The following is a 17,448-nucleotide window of genomic DNA, read 5'->3' on the forward strand; positions in this document are numbered from 1 at the left end:
AAAGATATGAGTGAAAACCCAGAAAAGAATCAACTCCCATTCATGCAGAAGTCCACCATATTATGCTTTGATTAATATCCAAAATAATTTCTTCCTTTTGGCAAGTTAGTATCAATACAACAGTCCATCACTGGTGAAGGAATACTGTTCAAATTCTCCGCCCTTTAATTCTGGATGGTTCTACTCACCAAATAGTCCTCTATGAGACTTCTCAAGAATAATTCTTGTAGCGGAGAGACACATATCAGTATTATTCCTTCCTCAAAATTTCAATCTCACTAGTAGTTTCTAAGGGGCATTTAAATATTATTTGTAATTGTCTATTTCCAAAAGAGATTTACTATGAGGATGCTCCTATAAAAACATGGTCACAGAGGACCTTAAACCAGAGAAGTGGGGAAGATGATTGTACCAGGAAATGGGGGAAGATATAATTATTATAATTAAGCACTAATTTCAACTCTAAAGTCATTAAGATGTGAATTCTACTTACCTTTCAAACTCAATCATCATCTTCCATGACTCAATGATCATCAACCTTATACCTTAATAAAACTTAGAATTTTATTAAGCCCTCACTCGAATCTTTATTAGGTAGAAGAACTCAAGTCTCTAATGGCCAATGTTCAAATATTTAAATCTTCAATATGCACTAGTTATTTTTTAAAAGGAACAAGATATATTTTATAATACATACACATTTCTCCTTCAGTATATCTGTTGCAGCTGAGGGATGTCTCATGGATCAACATACTTGGTTATTTCTACTCTGGATGTTCTCAACCATCTCCAAACCATTATAACATCACATTGTCCGTTTTCTATCACATTAACACAGATAAAACAGGTTCAAGCAAAGAAGCTTCCACGTAGCATTCTGCCAAGTCCAATTGACTGTCCTCAGCCTTCTTTACCTCAAAATGGCATTCAAACAAGCTGATCATTCAGTCAAACCTGTCTTAGTGTCTACATAAATACTTTCTTGTTTGTTCTTCCTGTGTTATTAGGAGTATCTTAGTCTCTTAAGGTGATCATTTCTTCTCTCCTGTATCTTTCGATCTTGGGGTTTCTCCAATTCTCTTCTAGGATTATAGTTTCCTATACCACTGACTTTCTAAAAAACAGCTAAGGACATTTCTATGTCCTCCTTTGAATCAATACCATGAAATATATATATCGTGGAGAGACCTGACTTTCCTCTTCTTTCTCTCCCTCTGTGTCTCCTTCTCTCTCTTCCTCTCCTTCTCCCTCCCACTTCTCTCTTTTACATTTTCATATGTCTTTCATCCAAACCCTTTCTCTGAAGAGCTGTTGTCAAGATCAAAAGTAACTTCCCAGTTGCCATACATAAAGATCCATTCTTAGTTCTCCTGTTATCCCAACTGCCCACAGTATTTGAACATTTATCACTTTTGTATTTGTAATACACTGATTACTTAGGTTTAGAACAGCCATTTTCATGTTTTTCCTCTTTGTGAAGGTTCACATTTTAGGGTCCCATAAGATCTAATGAGTTAAAGGGTTGGTTTTCAGCTTGTGAGAACTGGTAGAAGTTTTGGGAGCTGAGACTGAGTGGAAATAGACTGAGTGACTGAAGGCGTATCCTTGAAGAGGATAATGGAAACTACCCCTCTTCTATCTTGGCTTTCTGGTTGCTTCTCCCTCTCTGCCATAATGTGAGGTCTCAGGACAGATCCAAAACCAATGGGACCAACTGACCATGCATTGAAAATTGAACCCAAAAGCCCAAGGAGACATGTGCACCTCATAACATGTTTTCCTCAGATATTTTTCCTATAGGTATAGTACAGAATGCAAGTTGACACACTACTCTAGCTTTTTTTTATTTTTTGGGGGGGGTCCGGTCATGGGGCCTGAACTCTGGACCTGGGCGCTGTCCCTCAGTTCTTCAGCTCAAGGCTAGCACTCTACCACTTGAGCCACAGCGCCACTTCTGGCTTTTTTCTTTTTGCTTATATGGTACTGAGGAATCAAACCCAGGGCCTCATGCATACAAAGCAAGCGCTCTACCACTGAGCCACCTTCCCAGCCCCTACTCTAGCTCTTTTGCTTAGATATTTTCCACCTTACTGAGCACTAAATGCTAGAATGTTCCCAGGTAAGTCTTTGATCTATTTTGTTTTCTATTTATGCTCATTTGCAGGGTGTACTTTTTTCTTTAAAATCAGATGTCTTTAAGTATCTTGTATGTGCACTTCATGTCCACATTTCTCTCACTTAGATTAACAAAATTAGAGATTGATGTATTTAGTACATATGTAATAATGCTCATTTTAATTTTACCAAGTCCAATATAATAATAAACCAGCCTGAAATTTGTGCCTTCTGCAATCTTTTTTCATTACATTTAAGGGCATGCATGTTTGGTTTTTTTGTGGGGCATTTTTTTTTCTTTTTTTGTGACTAGTCTTGACACTCTGAGACTGGGCACTGTCTCTGAATATATTTGCTCAAGCCTAGTATTCTATCGCTTTGAGCCACAGCTTCACTTGCAGCTTTTTCTATGATTATTTGGAGCTAACGGTCTCGCAGACTTTCCTGCCCAGGCTGGCTATGAACCACAATCCTCATAACTCAATGGCCTGAGTAGCTAAGATTACAGGCATAACCTGCTGGTACCTGGCTTAATAGCAGTGGTTCAGTCAAATACTTTGGAATCATATTTTACTTTTTTGCTCCTTTTTATCCCATAATATATACTAATATTACCATGTCATTCTAGTTTTACATTATAAAGAAATATAATTCAAATCCATAAACTATACAATGTGACAAATTCTCATGATCATATTCTCCATTGCTTTCATTTTTATGCACAACTATCTGGACTGCTTGCTAGGATACCTTTAGTCTACCTTTGTCTCTTCATAAATTCTTTACAGAGTAAAATGATGCTGTATGAGTTGGTCAGATCCAAACCTTCTGATGGAGCACATCTCATTGAAATGAAAAGACAGTCTTTGCACTTTACTTTTTCACTTTAAGATCTGAGGGTGGCGGTTTGAAGCCAACCTGAGCAGAATAGTCCCCATAAGACTCTTTTCTCAAATTAACTATTCAAAAACCAGAAGTGGAGCTCTGGCTCAAAGTGATAGAGTGCTAGCCCTTAGCAAAAGAGCTCAGGGACAGTGCCCCAGTCCTGATTTCAAGCCCCACAACTGATAAAAACAAACAAAGTAAAGGCAAAGGCAGACAAAAACTTTACTTTTAAAGATGTGCATAATTCCATCATTTGTTTCTCTGAACTAATCTTTCACCAGTTTTTCTCTTGCTCATTGTCGCCAACTCACATTTACCTCTGTTATTCACTGAATATGAAGGTGCTATACATGATCTTTCTTTAGTGCCTTTCCATTTTTTAGTCATGCCTGGAATTCTCTTTCCCATAGATATACCCTTACTACACTCCATTTCACTCTGGTCTCTATATTTAAATATCACAGGGTGCATTCCTTCCCATTTCCTTTTAAAAGCATAATGTCATTCTATAACTTCATTAAGTTGCTTTTGTTCTTTATAATAGTTATCACCAACTGAAATATTAAATGTATGTTTATTGCCTGCCTCAATGAGCCAGACTATAAGTTCATGAAGATAGGTCTGAAATTGTTTGGCTTAGTTCCTGAAATTCTATCTGGCACATAATATAGTACATGTTTAGTAAGTACAAAGTCAGTATATACAATGGTCTTCATTCACACTCTACAGAAGTAATAAGAAGTCACGTCACTTACTAAACCATTCCAGAATTGGTTGAGCCAGGTACTTGAACTACAATGTGGTATGTGCTGTTCTCATGTAAATTTATTAGTTTCCACCTTTCTTTTTTTTCATTTTCTCAATCTTGCTTCCATTCCTATTGAAACATGACCCTTCTATGTTTTATATTCTTTTTTGTGTACCTTTTTGTTGTAAAATGCTATACAGAGGGGTTACAGTTACATGAGCAAGGTAATGAGTACATTCTCAAATGCACTGTTATTTCTCATTATATGGTCAACCAGACTAAAGTCTGAGAGGGTATTTGGTCTCTTCTCTTTCCTCTGTTCCCCCAATCCATTAAGGTACCATGTCCCATCCATTCAATCTCATAGTATCTCTAAGACTTTTTATTTCCATTCAAATCCTAGTATCAAATTGAAGTCACCATTAGTCCATTAGTACATTCTTAGAATATCATTATCTTTTATTTGAAAACTAGCTGGATAAGTTATCTTGTCAGGTATCCTAATCTCTTCCTCTCCACTTTATTATATACAGTGCAGTCAGAATACTTTTTCAAAAGTATGATCACATTTCTGCTCAAAACTTGTGCAAGGCCTCTAGTTGCTTCCATAGTGTAATGTCCTGTTATTGTAACATTTACCTCACATTTGCCCTTTTAGAATAGCTTTCTCATATTCCTGTGATCTTACAAGTACTTCACTTAGAAAACCAACATAATCAGATCACAGTACATTACAGTCAGTACTGTGTTCATGCGACTAGGTTTACTTTGTACTCAAATATAAGCTTTACATACTCACTATTTGACATCAAATATCTTCTCTATGGGAGCTGCTCTCTTCCTTCCCTGAACTCACACTGATTAATTTTTGCCCTCTATAGATTTTTTTTATTATAGATATTTCTCCAGTGCTGTCTCCACTACAGGTTTGGGAACTGTTGAGATCAGGACTGTGAGTCTGTTTCCCCACTCTTTAGACTGTGCACAAAAGAGCCTGTTGTTTGCCAAAACTGGCCATTTGCATATATGTTGCATCTACATCGCACATTTTTTTTGGTGGGGGGGGGTCCTGTGGTAGGTCCTGAACTCTGGGCCTGGGCACTGTTCCTCAGCTCTTCAGCTCAAGGCTAGCGCTCTACCACTTGAGCCACAGCGCCATTTTCAGCTTTTTTTCTTTTTTCTTATGTGGTGCTGAGGAATCAAACCCAGGGCCTCAGGCATGCACGGCAAGTGCTCTACCACTGAGCCACCTTCCCAGCCCCTACACCACACATTTTTATGATATGGTTTCCTCACTACATATTGTATGGTATGTGCTATATCCATTTATCTGCTAAAGAATTGTTTGCTACTTTCTGCTTTTGTAAATCTACACACAAAACCATTTGAGATAAAGTGTTAATTGTCTCACAGAAATCCAAACACTTATATTATGTGAGGGATTAGACTTATTGTGTTTAGATCAGGTCAATGCATGGTTGATCCCCAATTTACAATTTTATCTCTTTTGATTTATGAAAAGACATCATCTATGGATAATTTTACTCTCAGTTGATCTCATACGGCAACTGACCTGCAAGTTCAAGAATGAAATGATACTGTTTTCAAAAAATTTAGTAAAACTTATCAAAGGAATAAAATAACCATGCCAATATTCTGAATTGGTATTTTCATGTTTAGAATATTTGTTTGATTTTTCACTAAAAGTACTTTATAAAGTAAGTCCTGGAGTTTGAACTCAGGGCCTTATGGTGACTCAGCTTGCTTGCTCATTCATTTTTTTTTAGTTAATTGCAGATGGACAATCATAGCCTTTTTGCCTGGGCTGGCTTTGTACCAAGACTTTCTGACCTATGCCTCCTGAACAGCTTCAATTGTAGACATGAGCCACTGAGGCTCAATGAAACTTGGGCTGGGAAGTTGGCTCAGTGGTAGAGCGCTTGCCTTGCATACATGAGGCCCTGGGTTCCATTCCTCAGCACCACATAAGCAAAAAGAAAAAAGCCGGAAGTGGCGCTGTGGCTCAAGTGGTAGAGTGCTAGCCTTGAGCTGAAGAGCTGAGGGACAGTGCCCAGGCCCAGAGTTCAGGCCCTACGACTGGACCCCCCCCCAAAAAAAAGAAATATACTTAAGTTGCATGGAACAACGTAACAAATGTTAAAAAAAAATGTAGAAATGTAAACAAATTAAGTCCTGTTGCTTTTTACTCTTACTTCTATGATGTCCATGAGTACTGACTATATTTCTCACAATCATTAGGTTCAGGTTATGTTTTCTCCTTATATTTGGCTCATTTATAGCAAACTTAAGCACCCTAAGTTCCATGTGTCATAAGCACTTGACAAGAGTTGGATCATCAGAAATTTTAGATACAGATGATCATTATAAATGCATTTTGACCTCTTAAACTATACAAAAAGATAGACCTTTTTCACACATTAAAGTGATCTTCTCTTTTCAACATCTAATTTATTACTAATGAGGAAATGCAATTGCTTTGAATTAAATAGCCTACATTTATCACAAGACCTAGTACATTTCTATTACCATTTTTTAAAAAAAGGAATAGCTGATAAAAATGTAGAAAAATCACATGCTTGAAAATGCAGTCCTTAATCATTACCATGGTTATTGCCAATTGTCAAAGAATATTGTAAAATATTTAAAGAATGAAGATCTAAAGGGAAGTCACATATCTTTGTAATAGAGATTTACGTATATGTATATGTATATCCTATTGTAATCCTTTATAATGTGGTTCTTTTTAAAGTTGAGTAGAATAGAATAGAAGCAAAAACATTTATCTGTTAGGTACAACATCCAGGTGAATCAATTATTTTTTTTTAATTTTATTTTATTTGAGAACATACTGTACAGAGGGGTTACAATTACATGGGCAGGATAATGCATACATTTCTTACCAAGCATTGCAGCCTCCTCCTTTGTTTACCCTTCACCTCCCTTCCCAGCCTCCCCCCTCCCCCCCACCCAATCCTTCCCCCCCTCCCCCCCCACACCGACATTGTAAAGCTGGTTTTGACATGACATTTTGTACTTCTCATTGTTGCAACAGGTCCACCTAAATTCTTAAACGACATGTTTGTCCCCATCTCCTCCACATGTTATACTGACATCAAATATAGTGAAAGCGGGGGTTACACCGTGGGGGAGGGACATACAAAGCAACAAAGAAATAATCTTATAAATGCGTTAGAAACACATGCATGAAAGAAAAAAAAACATTAAAATACATATTTAAGGGATCGTTTTCCTAACATCACATTATCTGACCTTTTCCGCTTGACTCATACATATACTAGATATTGCATATAGGGGAAACCATGGGACCTGTTTCTTTGGGCCTGGCTTACTTCACTTAATATAATTTTTTCCAAGCCTTTCCATTTCCTAACAAATGGGGAAATGTCATTCTTTCTGATGGAGGCATAGAATTCCATTGTGTATATATACCACATTTTCTTGATCCATTCATCTACTGAGGGGCATCTGGGTTGGTTCCATATATTAGCTATGGTAAATAATGCTGCAATAAACATAGTTGTGCTGGTAGCTTTAGTGTGGTCTTTTTTGTAAACATTTGGGTAAATGCCCAAAAGTGGGATTGCTGGGTCATAGGGGAGTTCTATGTGAAGTCTTTTGAGGAACCTCCATGCTGCTTTCCAAAGTGGTTGAACAAGTTTACATTCCCACCAACAATGAAGTAAGGTTCCTTTCTGTCCACATCCCCTCCAGGTGAATCAATTATTATAGTATATCATGGATCTCTGATTGTTTGCTAGTCTATGCATAATTCTTCTTCCTTAGAATTTAAATCAATCCAGCAATCAAAAGGTCAATTACAGTAGAATATGATAACATTACAAAATGGAATATGATGTAATATAATGTAAGCATGAAATTAGTCATCAGAATAAGTAAACAACAATTTGGTTCTGGGTTCTTAAGTCTAAATGACTGCAAGAAAATTAACTCACCAAATGGATCTTTACTTTTCTATCTATAAAATGGGATTGATGATACTAAATATCTTCCATGACTGTTGTCAAAATGAAAGGTGGCAATGGGTATCATGAGGTATGCTTTTTCTTGTCTTAGGTAACACTGAAAACAAAAAGTGAACCTAACAAAATGCCTGTTTAGTTTTAAAGACTTGGGGAAATGCATATTACAAATTTAGATGCAATGCATTCTATCAGCAACTCTGCAGGGAATTATCAACAACTGATTTGGGAATCATAAAGACTTAGAGAGCAATTTCATCTTGGAAAATAAGAGGAAGATACATTTATACCTCCTGATTAATTACTGTGGACCTACTTTGTACAAAGAATAAGAATTAGGAGACAAATAAATTTAAAAAATGTTTTTTCAGTGTTCACAAAGCTAATGAAGTAGTTCTTAAATATTTTTTGTTCCTGGATTCCTTTTAAAAAACTAATTAAAATAATGGATTCCACCACAAGAAATATGGACACATAATTTCACATTTAAATTCAGAGGACTCATGAATCTTTAGAAGTGCATTCTTATACTCATGTGGTCCCTAGAGACCAGATTCAACATTACTGATTTAGTTCCAGACTTTATACAAGGAGTTTCTTTCAAATGGTGCAGAAAAGAACTGTTTCTTACATTTGAATCCATCCTTTGCAATGCCTTGTCTCATCTTGACCACTTACTTCTACACATTTACTGGCTCAGGACAAATACCTTGTTTCTTTTCTGACACTTATTACCTGTCTGCTGGGTGACTCCTGGCTGTATGCTTGTCTTTTAAATGTTGACCTTCAATGGCCTCAGGCTTCTGTGATATTCTGGTCTGCCATTCTTTGTAGTATCTGTGCCCTCAAATGTAGCTTCTATTTTGCATTGCTGCCAGTGATTTTGTTCTAGCATCTTAATCCCTTTGCTGTCTCTGATGCATTTCCAGAAACATGCCCACTAATATAAGTGACTATGTGGTACAGAGGTGTTTCTGAGCCGAAGGTGAAGATTTATCTTAGATCCAAAGGCTATTACAAAAAGCCAGTGTGGCCCATCAGATCTGTTTCCACTCTACTCCAGGTGTTGTCCTTTTATTTCATCTTCTCCATCTATGGATTAATTTGTAAATCATTGAATGATTCACAAGTTTCAGTGGATTAACCAAAGCAACATTTGTTTCATGCCAATGCTTCACTTGCTAAGAGCCAACTTACCTCTAAATAATCATTTAGGTCTGAGATATTCCCTACTCCTTATGTGGCTATGAGGATTACTCTGGGTATTGACATCCAGAAAGTAAACAAGAAGGAGAGACTCAGTGAAGGAAACACAGCTGTTCTCTATTTTCTATCAAATTCCACTGGCCTTCATACAGCTACAAAACCTCAATGACTGTAGGAGGGAGAGTAGCAAAGGCAGTCTAACTGTGTGCTCAGAAGAGGGACTAAAAGAAGGCTCCTGAACACATGATATCATCTCCACTACTAGTGATCACTATGTCATTTTAACCTCCTAAGAGCTTTGGGAGGTATGTGGCTAGCTTCCTCTTTTGTATGTTGGGGCTTGAATTCGGACTGTGGGCACTGTCCCTGAGCTTTTTATTTTTATTTTTCTCAAGGCTATTGTTCTACCACTTGAGCCACAGTTTCATTTCTAGCTTTTTAGTGGTTAATTGGATATAAGAGTCTAAGAAACTTTCCTGTTCAGACTGGCTTCTAACCACAATCCTCAGATCTCAGATTCCTGAGTAGCTCAGAACACACGTATGAGCCACTAGTACCTAGTAATATCTTCTTAGTATAAAAGAAGAAACAAGATCTGAGCTGTGTAGTCATTTGTCTAAATTTAATTATTGGTAGATTCTGTAGTTAAACACAAAGTGTCTGCGCTAGTATTCAGACTTCATTTACACAAAATGGTGTAAAGGCTACACTAAGATATAGGGACTGATAATAGAGTTATATCAATGTGAAATCTGGGAAACATGGACATCTGAAACAATTGAAGCAGCCCTTAGAATACATGAATGCATGTCCACTGAGCCCTTCCTCTGTGTTCTCACTAACTCAGTATCCAGAGGATGGCTAACAAAGAGAACTCTTTGGAGCTTCATTTGAAATTTACCTGTATGCTTGAAAGAGAAAAAAAAATTAAAGATGCTTTTAGAAAGCTACTTTTTTACACTCATTTATTACCTGATATCAAGTAGAAGCCCTCCAAATCTGGTGCAAATAATTCAGTTCTTTTAAATGGTTAAAGACAAATGGATTTCTTTTTTTTTAATAGTTAAGTGAGGATAGGGGAGGGTCTGAAGAAAATTATCACTCAGGTGGACAGGGGCTTAATAAAAGTAACGATCTCTACTGGAAAAGTAACTAGGGACCAGAAGCAAATTTTTCAGCAATTTAAATTTAAAAAAAAAAAATCTTACTTTCTCCTGAATCAGAGCATTATGTGCAATGCTGAGATAATGCTTGAAGTTGAAGATAATTTTAGAATCAATTTAGGTCACAGGTTCCTTCCCCTAACATATTGCCCAAATATTGAATATAGATTTTCATTGCACATATGACAGAAATACTGTGTGGTCTGTCACATGAGGAATATAAATATTTTATAATTAAAAGAAAGATGTAGTAATCACTCATCCAGTTTAATAAGCTTCTGAATTTGTACCTTTGCATTCCACCTCCAAAATGTGAAAAGGCTGATAAGCTTCTTAATTATATTTTATAATATTTCATTTTAATATAAAAATTATACACGGTATTGCACTTTCAGACACAAATCACTGGTAATTTGAAGAATGCTAAGTAAGCTACCTGAATACTTTTGAATTTATTATTTGCATAGTCAAAATGTTTGCTTTTCTTTCCTTTAAAATGGTTTTAGACATTAATTGAATTAGTTCCAACTTTCAGCTTAAAATATCTTCCCAGTAACTATAACTTACTGTGAATTATTTATCATCTACAGAAGAATCATGCAGAAAGAAATGCTGAATCATGAAATGATGCTTGGTACTTAGGATAGCAACAATCATTTCCAAGTTTCCTTGAGTGGATTTATCATCTGCCTTAGGACATACAAATGGGTTGTTGGTTCATAGGTAGCCATTCTGGGAGTGGGTAGGACACAATCTTCATAGTGCTGAAGATAGTGAGTGATTCAGTATTCTGATTTTCAGAGAACTAGGGCCAGAGTTTCTTTTACTTGCAGCACAAAAGCTTAAATGCTCAATTTCTACCTAACTCATCCTCTTATAAACTAAACCTGGGTGTTTCCATTTGGGTTCAGTCAAATTAATGGTGATGTGTGTTGTTAGGGTGGCATTTGTTATTTCAGAGCCAATGTCTAATGCTAACATGACTGCATATACAGCTCCATTCTTGCTGAATTATACCAGAAGACAAATACAGATATTTCAATGATCTTTACAGTAGAGTTCTAATAATAGTAATTTCCCCTTCACATGCTAGAGAGGGTAACTACTACAAAATGTTGGTATAGTATATTTAATGTAATAATTCAGAACTTCCTTTTAAATGGTTGCTCTAACACTTACTAGGAAATTAATTGTGGAATTATTAGGTCATGGATTCACCATGTAAATTAGTATAAGAAATGATAGTGCCAAATCGATTTTATAAATCTCTTGTTGGTATTAAAACATCCTCCCTTTCTTTTATCAATTAAGATATATACTTGTCTTTATACTCAGAATGCGCACCTGGTACTCAGCACATCATAAGTTCTGAAAAATGACCCAAATTAAGATATATACTTGTCTTTATACTCAGAATGCACACCTGGTACTCAGCACATCATAAGTTCTGAAAAATGACCCAGAACTATAAAGGAAATGTGTAGAGTAAAACAAGAATATAAGGAATGTTGAATTTGACTCTAAATCTCTACAATCTATGAGCTGTGTGACTGAATGTAAAAAAAATCTCTAAACATATTTTCAGCATCTGTAAAATGGAGCCAAGGACAAAGTCAATTGCATATGAGACCCTTCTATAAGGTACTTACAACAGGTCCTGACACATAGTTGATACTTCACTGGATATTAGTGTAGAACCAAATCAAATGTTCTGTAGAAGAAAGAAATGGCCACAGATGGCAAATGTTAAAATTTCCTATTGAATGTACAATATAAAGTATTGGTTATCTTTTCCAACAAGAGTGATGGTGATGACTTTACAGATGATGTTTACAGTGGAAGGACAGATAGATAGACAGACAGACAGACAGACAGACAGATAGATAGATAGATACATACATACATAGATACATAGATAGATACATAGATATATAGATAGATAGTGTGGGGGTGTGAACAATAAGTGGTTGTAAGGAAGTGGAAATATGTAGAGTAATAGTGATACTATAAACCCTGTTTTACTACACATTCCTCAGGATTGTTCTCATTCACAATATTATCCTCATGTTACAGATGCTAGAACTGGGGCTTGGAAGTTTAGGTAACAGGGGGAGAGTTAGGATTTGTAAGTGGTATAACTACATTGCAAATACAGTTTATTTTCACACTCCTATGTTCGAGCACTTTAAGACATTTATTTAACAGCTGCCTGAGATTAGAAGATACTGTGTACTTTGGTTTTCTTAGCACCAGGCCTCTGAAGAGAGAACACATAATAGAACAACCTTCGCACTCAAATAGCTACACTTCAAGGCTGGGACTTTGAACCTAGGTCTCTACACATTTGCTGTGGTGATAGCTTTTCAATCTCACTAATGATGTGTCCATAGGCGCTTATACTCCAGCTGTGGTGGCCCAAACTGACATCCTCAGAGCAGTGGGAAACATTTATCTAGAATCAGAGGAAACCCAGCCAAGGAAAATTTACAGTGAAGATTTTGCAAAAATGAAGCACAAAATTAGGAAGCATATATACTTTCCTCTTACATTTTTGATCACTTTGGATGTAGCTGGTTGTTGCTTTTTTATTATCTTTAAGTAGTTGTTCAAAGGAGTTATCTTTTAATAAATAAGTGTATGCATACAATGTATCTTGACCATTTTCATCCCTTTCAACATTCTCACATACCCCTCCCAGCCTACTCTTTCCCTCACTCTTCTTAATTTCCTAAGATATACATTGGATTCTTGACATCTTTCTCCCCTCTTCTTGTCTTCATTTGTCTCTTGCTATACCCTTGACCCCACCCACCCCTTTAGAGTAACCATTTCCTGGTATTCTATTTTGTTGACCTTCGATTTTGTTTTCTTGTTTATTGGTTTGTTTGTTTATTTGAGATCTCCCTAAAATCTATCATACTTCCATCAATACATTTGTATATACAACATAGTATATAGACCATCCGACATAATATCTTATAAGTTTATAAGCTAAATCTAGCTAGTAGATGGGTGTTACAATTTGAATTTTCTTTATTTTAGTATTTCATTTTATTTATTTTTTGGTTTATGTTTTTAAATTTAATTTTGTTGTCAAGGTGATGTACAGAGGGGTTCAGGTACATACATAAGTTAGTGAGTATATTTCTTGAGAAACTCCTCTGTGGTTGGATCCATGACTACCTGCACCAATGGGTATTCAGTCAGACAAGTGATTAGATAGGGCCCCAAGGGTGAAGCTACAATCAGTAGGAAGGCTTACAGCAGCCACAGTGCTATTTCCACCCCAAAGAAGAGTTTTTGTGAACTAAATGCAGCCTCTATATCTCTAAAGCTACCTACTCTAGACTTCATCATTACATACAATTCCCAGCTTGAAAGATCAAATTCAAATCCTCCTTCCCTTCCCTTTTTCTTTCAACATCTTCTTTACAAATTCAAGTTGATATCTATGAAGTTTAAACTTCCATTCGATCCCAGACCATACATTTCTTCCAGATTTCATTTGGTCTTCTATCTTACTCTAAATACTATAGCTATCTCCTCAGTTACTCACTGGCTAAAATTTCTTTGATCCTTCAATGTGCTGTACATCACTAAGCAATACCAGATACCTAGATCAACCCTCTGTCTTTTTTGCCTTCTAACTCCTCCATCAAATCACAATCGAAAAAGTAATCCAATCTGAAGGAGATCCAACTTCCTAATCCTCATTAAAGAATAGAATTCATAAATGATTCCATTTGCTATGTCTTCCATCTGGTCAACCAGATTTTTTTGTTCCTTCTCAGCAATGTTTACACATAGTATCTCCTGGTACAGAGCAAAAAATGCAAAAGGACACTTCTCTACCACTCTGTGTCTCCCTCTAGCTACCAAAACAGTAGTGCTTCTAGATTCCAAGTTTCTCAAATGGTAAAAGAGCACATTATATAATGTTGCTTTCACATGATCAGCTGCCTTGTTGACTAGGTGAACTGTGGTCTGCATGTTGCATGTCTTTGACCACTGATAAAAGTATCTGGACTCTGTGATAGAAATCACCGGTAGAACATAGGAAAATATTTCATTTCACCCAAGGTACAATTTAATACCTAGCATGAAGTAGGAGCTCAGAAAATGTTTCTAAGAAGATAGAAAAAGGGTCCAAGATGATGAAAACACAAAAAATCAATCTCACTGTTAACAAAAAAAATTGACTTCCACAATTCTGTGTCTAGCCCAAACTGATACAACTTCAAGTAAAATGTAGTAAGGAAAATCTTTGTACAAAGAATGAGGAGATCAAGTTGATTTTCATTAGGTAATAACAAATGATATCAGTTTAATTTTATTTTCATTAAATATTATAAGAAAATCACTAATTCATTAAGAAAAACATGCAGAGATGGCTTAATATCAAGTATATTGAATTAAGTGATTAATCCAGGAAGTTTGTGAACTGCAATATTAAACCTCCTTATGTTCTTTGAAACTTATCTAGAGAAATCACCATCACTTTTCCCCAGTTTCTCCTCACTATCTTATTAATCATATCACCATCACATATTTGCTTATACCCTTTCTGATAGGCATGGATGTATATTCAACTAAAAGACTATACTGAACTCAGATCAAGAGAATGTGGAATTTCCCTAAGCTTGGTCTTGAGTCAATTGTCCATTTTGAAAAGCCCACAAAAGTCTGTATCATTGGAACAAGCTTAGTGTGATAATATGTGTCTAGTAAAAAGCTTAAAATAGGTGGATTGTAGTTCATGTGCATGCCCAACAAAGAAAGTAAGAACTGATCCCAAAATAACCAGTGCAAAAAGAGTAGAAGTTGAGGCTCAGCAGTAGACCACCCGCCTAGCAAGTGTGAGGCCCTGAATTCAAACCCAAGTGCCATCAAATAAGAGATAAGTGTGCTTCTATGACATTTCTATATTGCTGTACTGAGAGTAGTATTCTCAAGCATATTAAAGTGTACACATATACACATACCTACATATTTCAATACTCAAAACAAGAGGATAATTTCAAAATAGATTAGTCCTTTAGCTAACTTCCATTCTTAGTGTTTCACTTTTTATTTTCTTGTAAAGATACTGTAGGGGGGGTTACAGTTACATGAGTAAGGTAATGGGTACATTTCTTGTCAAACATTGTTACCACCTCCTTTGCTTTTCTTCCACTATCCCCTACCTCCCACATTCCTCCTGCCCCTGAAGTTGTAAAGTTCATTTCCAACTGTGTCTTGTGAGTATCATGTTGCAATGGGTCATCCTGTGTCCTTGTTTCAGCATTTTGTTATTCCTCTTCCCCTCCCCAAATGAGATAAATGTATATACAAGATGCAAGGTGTCAAAATCAAATACAGTGACAACAGGGGATATACCATAGGAGGAAGAACATACAAAAGAAACAAGAAAAATCACGATACATTAAAAACAACAATGACAAATCAAAACCTCTTGTGTCCATATCTTGGAGTTCATTTTGCTTTGCGCCATCTTATATGGTCATATGTACATAGCTTTTGAGCTTTTCTGCTCATCTGATAAGCTTATCCTAGAAGTATACTAATTATTGCAAATAAGGGAAACCATGGGACCTATATTTCTTTGGGCCTGGCTTAATTCACTTAATATGATTTTTTCCAAGTCTTTCCATTTCCTAACAAATGAAGTGGTGTCATTCTTTCTGATGGAGGCACAGAATTCCAGTGTGTGTGTGTGTGTGTGTGTGTGTGTGTGTGTCTGTGTGTCTGTGTGTCTGTGTGTCTGTGTGTGTACATATGTCACATTTCTCTATCCATTCATCTATGGAAGGGTATCTGGATTGTTTCTATATCTTAGAAAAATATGGAATGCTTCACAAATTTGTGTTTCATCCTTGTGTAGGGGCCATGCTAGTCTTCTCTGTATCATTCCAATTTTAGTATATTGTATTGCCAAAGTGAGCACAGCTTTTCACTTTTCTTTCCTCTTCTTGCCCCATAGATTTACACGTGTTTGATTGGAAACCTAAACACTTTTTATATAGAGATGTAATCTTCTCATATCTATATCTAATCTATATCTATATATCTATACCTACATATCTATATCTAAATCTATATATCTATATCTATATATCTTTTCTGAACCTCATTTTCCTCACCTGTAAGATGGAAGACATGATAAACATCGAATGATATCTTATACAAACAATATTCAGCAGAGGTTGGTCATTGCCAACATATACTCATGTATAGAAAAAAATCAGTATTAGAAGATTTTTGTAGGTAGAAAACACATTTTGTAATTCACATCATGTGTTACTAAAGACTTACTACATTCTTTTCCTAACAAGGATAGAGCCAAGGAGAATGAAGTCTTTCTTGGTGTTTCTCTGTCCTTCACTACTCCTCTCTCCATATCAATATGGAATAAAAAAAAACACAAACCTTCCAAGTGTAAGAGGAAAAATAATTTATTAATAAGAAAATCTCTTGAAAGTAATATTAGAATATGCTGGATGAAGTTATTCTCATAAAATACACATTAAATATCATTCCAATTTTAGAGATAAGTAAACTTAGGCCCAGAGGGGTAATATAGCTGATCATATTAACTTTTGCCTTATCTTTGGACTTTCTAATTGTTTCTATAGCTTTAGTTTGATTTAAAGTTCAGAAAATGTTCCTTTGCATACTTACTTTTCAATTTCCAAGAGAAGGTGTTTTGAGAACAAATTTGGAGGATTCAAATTATTGAAGGAAGACATATGAGCTTTTAAGTGACTCATGTGTTAATCTGTTTTGCTTTTTATTTCTCAAGGTACTTACATTAACTATGAAATATCCAATTATTTTGCAAAAGTAAAAATGCCCTTGGCAGTACTTACTAATGATTTGACACTGGAATAAGCATTAGATGATGAACATTAGAAATGAATCATCTGTGGGCTCTTTGTCTTCCGAATTTATTTACTCTTCCTCATAATCCTAAGCACTTCCTGAATGTGGGCCTTGTCATGTGCACCTTTTTACAACCATCACTTCCCAGCTAAGGCATCTCTGAGGTCCAGAATCCCACATCTGCATCGTTAGTGTTACCAATTCTCTTTAGAAGTCATCCCCTAGTAAATCTTTGGAAAGGATTTTGAATGGGGCAAAATAGCTTTTTTGATTGCTTTCACAGCTGGTTCTGATTAATTATAAGGTAGAATAATTAGTGTAATTAGGTGTTTTTATCTCTTTAGAATAAAGGTTTAATAGGAAGAAAAAGAAAGAAGAGAGAAATCATGGTGTTGATGACACTGATAAAGTTGGTGAATACTGGACTGGA

General features: G+C 35.9%; 1 non-coding gene across 1 annotated transcript; it reads right to left on the reverse strand.

Moving 5' to 3' along the window:
• Positions 1 to 15,975: 15,975 nt before the first annotated feature.
• Positions 15,976 to 16,084, reverse strand: LOC122097131. Its single transcript, XR_006145474.1, has one exon. It is a non-coding gene; the product is annotated as a U6 spliceosomal RNA (small nuclear RNA).
• Positions 16,085 to 17,448: the final 1,364 nt, after the last annotated feature.

This window comes from Dipodomys spectabilis, unplaced genomic scaffold (genome assembly GCF_019054845.1).
Source record: "Dipodomys spectabilis isolate Male_0828 unplaced genomic scaffold, ASM1905484v1 ptg000414l, whole genome shotgun sequence".
Taxonomy (NCBI): Eukaryota; Metazoa; Chordata; class Mammalia; order Rodentia; family Heteromyidae; genus Dipodomys; species Dipodomys spectabilis.